The sequence below is a fragment of the Arachis ipaensis genome, chromosome B3 (assembly GCF_059453495.1).
Source record: "Arachis ipaensis isolate K30076 ecotype BB chromosome B3, ASM5945349v1, whole genome shotgun sequence".
NCBI lineage: Eukaryota > Viridiplantae > Streptophyta > Magnoliopsida > Fabales > Fabaceae > Arachis > Arachis ipaensis.
In genome coordinates this window covers 89,690,812-89,698,788 of record NC_142438.1, presented here as the reverse complement: position 1 = coordinate 89,698,788, position 7,977 = coordinate 89,690,812, and the positions used below count along the sequence as shown (strand labels likewise).

Genomic DNA, 7,977 nt, shown 5'->3' with positions numbered 1-7,977 from the left:
TTGGATCAGGGTTCTTACTTTGATCATGGTTCTTGGTGATCCATGCATTGGCATAAAACTCTTGAACCATTAGGATGCCGACTTATTGGATGGGATTTGTTAGAACTTCCCAACCTCTTCTTTGAATTTCATGTCGGATCTCTGGATACTCATTTCTTTTGAGTTTGAAAGGGACCTCAGGGATCACCTTCTTCTTGGCCACAACATCATATAAGTGGTCTTGATGGGCTTTGGAGATGAACCTTTCCATCTCCCATGACTCGGATTTGGAAGCTTTTGTCTTCCCTTTCTCCTTTCTAGAGGATTCTCCGGTCTTAGGTGCCATCAATGGTAATGGAAAAACAAAAAGCTTATGCTTTTACCACACCAAACTTAAAGTTTTGCTCGCCCTCGAGCAATAAAAGAATGAATAGATGAAGAAGAAGAAGAAATGGAGGAGAGGGGGTGGGAAGTGTTTCGGCCAAGAAGGGTGTAGAGGGGTGTGTTGTGTGAATTTGATGAAGAATGGAGGGCTTTATATAGGGAAGGGATGGGGGAAAAGGTTTCGGCCATATGGGTGGGTTTGGGTGGGAAATTGGTTTTGAATTTTGAAGGTAGGTGGAGTTTATGAGGTGGGTTTATGGGGAAGAGTGGATGGATGTGAGTGGTGAAGAGGTGATGGGGGAGAGAGATTGTGGTGATTGGTGAAGGGTTTTTTGGGGAAGAGTGTTTATGGGGTTGTGTGAAAGAGAGTGGTGAGAAGAAGTGAGTGGAGGTAGGTGGGGATCCTGTGGGGTCTACAGATCCTGAGTGGATCCTGTGGGGTCCACAGATCCTGAGTGGATCCTGCGGGGTCCATAGATCCTGAGGTGTTCAAGGATTTACATCCCTGCACCCATTAGGCATGTAAAAATGCCTTTGCACCCAACTCTGGGCGTTCAGCACCAGGTTGGTGGCCATTTTGGGCGTTCAACGCCCATTTGTGTGCCATTTCTAGCGTTGAACGCCAGAACCATGCCTGTTCTGGCGTTCAGCGCCCAGAAGCTGCCCATTTTGGGCATTCAGCGCCAGAACCATGCTCTGTTCTGGCGCTGAACGCCAGACATATGCTCCTCTAGGGTGTGATTTTTCTTCTGCTGTTTTTGATTCCGTTTTCAATTTTTATATTTATTTTGTGACTCCACATGATCATGAACCTACAAAGACATATAACTACGAAAAATATAGTTAGATAAATAAAAATTGGGTTGCCTCCCAACAAGCGCTTCTTTAATGTCAATAGCTTGACAATGGGCTCTCATGGAGCCTCACAGATGTTCAGAGCATTGTTGAAACTCTCCAACACCAAACTTAGAGTTTGGATATGGGAGTTCAACACCAAACTTAGAGTTTGGTTGTGGCCTCCCAACACCAAACTTAGAGTTTGACTATGGGGGCTCTGGTTGACTCTGCTTTGAGAGAAGCTTTTTCTGCTTCCTCTCCATGGTTGCAGAGGGAGATCCTTGAGTTTTAAACACAAGGGAATCCTCATTCCATTGAATGACTATTTCACCTCTGTCAACATCAATCACAGCTCTTGCTGTGGCCAGGAAAGGTCTTCCTAGGATGATGGATTCACCCTCTTCCTTTCCAGTATCCAGGACTATGAAATCAGCAGGGATGTAAAGGCCTTCAACCTTTACTAACACGTTCTCTACTTGTCCATAAGCCTGTTTTCTTGAACTGTCTGCCATCTCTAATGAGATTTTAGCAGCTTGCACCCCATAGATTCCCAGTTTCTCTATTACAGAGAGGGGCATGAGGTTTATTCCTGAACCAAGGTCACATAGAGCCTTAAAGATCATGGTGCCTATGGTACAGGGTATTATGAACTTTCCAGGATCCTGTCTCTTCTGAGGCAATGTCAGTTGATCCAGATCACTTAGTTCATTAATGAACAAGGGAGGTTCAACTTCCCAAGTATCAATGCCAAATAATTTGGCATTCAGCTTCATGATTGCACCAAGAAACTTGGCAGTTTGCTCTTCAGTAACATCCTCATTCTCTTCAGAAGAGGAATACTCATCAGAGCTCATGAAGGGCATAAGGAGGTTCAATGGAATCTCTATGGTCTCTAGATGAGCCTCAGAGTCCTTTTGTTCCTCAGAGGGAAGCTCCTTATTGATCACTGGACGTCCCAGGAGGTCTTCCTCCTTGGGATTCACGTCCTCCACTCCCCTTGTAGGTTCGGCCATGGTGCTTATGTCAATGGCCTTGCACTCTCCTTTTGGGTTCTCTTCTGTATTGCTTGGGAGAGTGCTGGGAGGGATTTCAGTGATCCTTTTACTCAGCTGGCCCACTTGTGCTTCCAAATTTCTAATGGAAGATCTTATTTTATTCATGAAACTTACAGTAGCCTTAGACAGATCAGAGACTAAGTTTGCCAAATTGGAAGTATTTTGTTCAGAGTTCTTTGTCTGTTGCTGAGTGGATGATGGAAAAGGTTTATTATTGCTAAACCTGTTTCTTCCACCGTTATTAAAGCCTTGTTGAGGCTTTTGATCCTTCCATGAGAAATTTGGATGATTTTTCCATGATGAGTTATAGGTGTTTTCATAAGGTTCACCTAAATAATTTACCTCTGCTATTGCAGGGTTTTCAGGATCATAAGCTTCTTCTTCAGAAGATGCCTCTTGAGTACTGTTGGATGCAGCTTGCATTCCATGCAGACTCTGAGAGATCATATTGACTTTCTGAGTCAATATTTTATTCTGAGCCAATATGGCATTCAGAGTATCAACTTCAAGAACTCCCTTCTTCATAGGCGTCCCATTGTTCACAGGATTCCTTTCAGAAGTGTACATGAACTGGTTATTAGCAACCATGTCAATGAGTTCTTGAGCTTCTGCAGGCGTTTTCTTTAGGTGAATGGATCCACCTGCAGAAGTGTCCAGTGACATCTTTGATAGCTCAGATAAACCATCATAGAGTATATCCAGGATGGTCCATTCTGAAAGCATGTCAGAAGGACACTTTTTGGTCAACTATTTGTATCTTTCCCAAGCTTCATAGAGGGATTCACCTTCTTTCTGTCTGAAGGTTTGAACATAAGCTCTAAGCTTGCTCAGCTTTTGAGGAGGAAAGTACTTGGCTAAGAAAGCCGTGACCAGCTTATCCCAAGAGTTCAGGCTGTCTTTGGGTTGAGAATCCAACCATAATCTAGCTCTGTCTCTTACAGCAAAAAGGGAAAAGCATGAGCCTGTAGACTTCAGGATCTACTCCATTAGTCTTAACAGTATCACATATCTGCAAGAATTCAGTTAAGAACTGAAAAGGATCTTCAGATGGAAGTCCATGAAACTTGCAATTCTGCTGCATCAGAGAAACTAATTGAGGTTTCAGCTCAAAGTTGTTTGCTCCAATGGCAGGGATGGAGATGCTTCTTCCATGTAAATTGGAATTAGGTGTAGTAAAGTCACCAAGCATCTTTCTTACATTATTATTATTTTCGGCTGCCATCTCCTCTTCCTGTTCGAAAATTTCTGAAAGGTTATCTCTGGATTGTTGTATTTTACCTTCTCTTAGTTTCCTTTTCGGAGTCCTTTCAGGTTCTGGATCTGCTTCCACAAGAATGTTCTTATCCTTGCTCCTGCTCATATGACAAAGAAGAGGGCATAGAAAAATAATAATAATAGAAATCTTTTATACCATAGTATAGGGATTCCTTTGTGAGTGAAAGAAAAGAGGGAGATAAAGAATGTAATGGAATGGAAGAAACACAACTGTGAGGAGGGTAGAGATGTGAGATGAGATGTTAGTAGATGAATAAATAAATAGAATAAGATGAGAGAGGGAGAATTTTCGAAAAGTATTTTTGAAAAAGAGTTAGTGATTTTCGAAAATGGTTTTTGAAAAATGTTAGTATTTTTTGAAAATTTTTAAAATCAAAAATAAAAATAAGAATAATTAGTTAATTAAAAAGAAATTTTTGAAAAAGAGGGAAGATATTTTCGAAAATTAGAGAGAGAGAGTTAGTTAGGTAGTTTTGAAAAAGTTAAGAAACAAACAAAAAGTTAGTTAGTTAGTTGAAACAAATTTTGAAAAGAAAAGAAGTTAGGAGGTTAGAAAAGATATTTTGAAACCAACTTTTTGAAAAAGGTAAGATAAGAAGATATTTTAGAAATTAGTTTTTGAAAAAAATTTGATTTTTAAAATCACAATTAATGACTTGATTCATAAGAAATCACAAGATATGATTCTAGAACTCAAAGTTTGAATCTTTCTTAACATGCAAGTAACAAACTTGAAATTTTTGAATCAAAACATTAATTGTTATTGTTATTTTCGAAAATTTGGTATAAAAATAAGAAAAAGATTTTTGAAAAATATTTTTGGAATTTTCGAAAATAACTAAGAATTTTGAAAAAGATTTGATTTTTGAAAAAGATTTTGAAAAAGATAAGATTTTCAAATTGAAAATTTGATTTGACTCATGAGAAACAATTTGATTTTAAAATTTTTTGAAAAAGTCAATCCAAATTTTCGAATTTGATGAGAGAAAAAAGGGAAAGATATTTTTTTGTTTTTTGAATTTTTATTATGAGAGAGGAAAACAGGAAAAATGATGCAATGCATGAAAGTTATGGATCAAAACAATGAATGCATGCAAGAATGCTATGAATGTCAAGATGAACACCAAGAACACTTTGAATGTCAAGATGAACATCATAGACACAATTTTGAAAAATTTTTAATGCAAAGAAAACATGCAAGACACCAAACTTAGAATTCTTTAATGCTTACGCACTAAGAATTCAAGAATGCATATGAAAAACACCATACAACACAAAACAAAAAATCATCAAGATCAAACAAGAAGACTTACCAAGAACAACTTGAAGATCATGAAGAACACTATAAATGCATGAAATTTTTGAAAAATGCAAGATGCACATGCAAATGACACCAAACTTATGACATGACTCATGACTCAAACAAGAAACACAAAAAATGTTTTTGATTTTTATGATTTTATAATTTTTTTGGATTTTTTTTCGAAAATTATATGAAAAAGAAAAAATAAGGATTCCAAAATTTTTAACATGAATTCCAGGAATCTTGCATTCTTAGTCTAAAGCTTCAGTCCAGGAATTAGACATGGCTCACTAGCCAGCCAAGCTTTCAATGAAAGCTCCGGTCCAAAACACTAGACATGGCCAATGGCCAGCCAAGCTTCAGCAGGTGAATCAGGAACAGCAGCAGGTGGATTAGCAACAACTAGCTTGCTCTTGATAAAAAATTGTTGCCTCAGTCCAAATAAATTTAGACATGGCTTTACAGCCAGCCAGACTTCACATGCTTCAAGAAACACTAGAATTCATTCTTTAAAAAATTTGAATAAAATTTTTGAAAACATTTTTATATTATTTTTTTCGAAAACAAAGGAGAAAATTTTGAAATATTTTTGAAAAATTTTTTGAAAAGAAAACAAAAAGAAAATTACCTAATCTGAGCAACAAGATGAACCGTCAGTTGTCCAAACTCAAACAATCCCCGGCAACGGCGCCAAAAACTTGGTGTTGTTGCCGGATCAAACTTGACACTGATGTTACCGGACCAAAAGCTTGCCGAAAACTCAAACAATCCCCGGCAACGGCGCCAAAAACTTGGTACGCGGAATCGTGATTACACTTTAATTATGTAAAGTTCATTGCTCTTTCTTTCCCTGGTAATGGCGCCAAAAACATGATGCCAAAACCATGGTTCACAACTCCGTGTAACTAACCAGCAAGTGCACTGGGTCGTCCAAGTAATACCTTACGTGAGTAAGGGTCGAATCCCACGGAGATTGTTGGTATGAAGCAAGCTATGGTCACCTTGCAAATCTCAGTCAGGCGGATATCAAACAGTAATGGGTTTTCGAAAATAAATAATAGAATAGGGATAGAGGTACTTATGTAAATCATTGGTGAGAATTTCAGATAAGCGAATGGAGATGCTTTTCGTTCCTCTGAACCTCTGCTTTCCTGCTATCTTCATCCAATCAGTCTTACTCCTTTCCATGGCTGGCTTTATGCAAGGGCATCACCGTTGTCAATGGCTACATCCCCTCTTCTCAGTGAAAATGATCAACGCACCCTGTCACGGCACGGCTATTCATCTGTCGGTTCTCGATAATGCTGGAATAGGATTCACCCTCCTTTTGCGTCTGTCACTAACGCCCATCAATCGCGAGTTTGAAGCTCGTCACAGTCATTCAATCATTGAATCCTATTCGGAATACCACAGACAAGGTTTAGACTTTTCGGATTCTCTTGAATGCCGCCATCATTCTAGCTTACACCACGAAGATTCCGATTAAGAGATCTAAGAGATACTCATTCAATCTAATGTAGAACGGGAGTGGTTGTCAGGCACGCGTTCATAGGGAATGATGATGATTGTCACGTTCATCACATTCAGGTTGAAGTACGAATGAATATCTTAGATGCGAAATAAGATGAATTGAATAGAAAACAGTAGTACTTTGCATTAATCTTTGAGGAACAGCAGAGCTCCACACCTTAATCTATAGAGTGTAGAAACTCTACCGTTTGAAAATACATAAGTGAAAGGTCCAGGCATGGCCGAGAGGCCAGCCCCAAAACGTGATCAATAGATCATAAGATAATCCAAAGATGAACAATGGATTAGAACTGAGACCAAAGATCAAAGATGGTCCAAAAGACCTCTAATACAATAGTAAAAGGTCCTATTTATAATAAACTAGCTACTAGGGTTTACATGAGTAAGTAATTGATGCATAAATCCACTTTCGGGGCCCACTTGGTGTGTGTTTGGGCTGAGCTTGAGTGTTGCACGTGTAGAGGTCTTTCTTGGAGTTGAACGCCAGCTTTTGTGCCAGTTTGGGCGTTCAGCTCTGGTTTTGGCTCCTTTTCTGGCGCTGGACGCCAGATTTGGGCAGAAAACTGGCGTTGAACGCCAGTTTACGTCATCTATTCTTGGTCAAAGTATGGACTATTATATATTGCTGGAAAGCCCTGGATGTCTACTTTCCAACGAAATTGGAATCGCGCAATTTCGAGTTCTGTAGCTCCAGAAAATCCACTTTGAGTGCAGGGAGGTCAGAATCCAACAGCATCAGCAGTCCTTCTTCAACCTCTGAATCTGATTTTTGCTCAAGTCCCTCAATTTCAGTCAGAAAATACCTGAAATCACAGAAAAACACACAAACTCATAGTAAAGTCCAGAAATGTGAATTTAACATAAAAACTAATGAAAACATCCCTAAAAGTAACTAGATCCTACTAAAAACATACTAAAAACAATGTCAAAAAGCGTATAAATTATCCGCTCATCACCCCACCATGGTAAGATCTTCCTTATGTATACTTTCTTGCTCCTAGCTTTAGATTCTTATGAATTTTGCAATTTCTTGGTGTTGTTGAGTTTGCTTAGGTATGCTAGCTTTTGTTGATTTTGTTGAATTGTTATGATATTCATGTAGATTTCATTAATCTTGGTATGGATAAATTGATTAGGTTAGCGAAAATGCTTTATTTTGAGTAGCACATGAATTTGTGAGTGTTTTCTTGACTATCTAGCTTGAATACCTGCCAGGAATGTATTAAAAATACCTTTCTCTATGTTAAAAAAGGGGGGGGGGTCCACACTTAAGCGTGCAGGACGCGTGTGCGTCGCTTGCGTTTTTGTAACTCTTGGTACATTTTCCCGAGAGTTGCGCGAGCAGCGCGCGACCATTGCGCGAAACGCGCGAATGCCTACCCACGCGTATGCGTGAGGCACGCTCACGTGTCGTCTTGCCTTCTTGCCCACCCACGCGTACGCTCATATGGCACGTACGCGTCGGCTACCTTACATGCCACCCCTAGTACATGACACCCGAGAGTTGCGCAAGCAGCGCGCGAGCACTGCGCAAAACGCACAGTTGTCTCCTTACCTGTCTACCAACCCCTGGGTAGGCGTGGGTGGCGCTCACGCGCCCCTCTTCTTTTCACG

At 39.6% G+C, this 7,977-nt stretch overlaps 1 non-coding gene across 1 annotated transcript; it reads left to right on the top strand.

The window, feature by feature from the left end:
* Positions 1 to 2,972: 2,972 nt before the first annotated feature.
* On the top strand, positions 2,973 to 3,080 carry LOC148571522 (small nucleolar RNA R71). Its single transcript, XR_015908340.1, has one exon. It is a non-coding gene; the product is annotated as a small nucleolar RNA R71 (small nucleolar RNA).
* Positions 3,081 to 7,977: the final 4,897 nt, after the last annotated feature.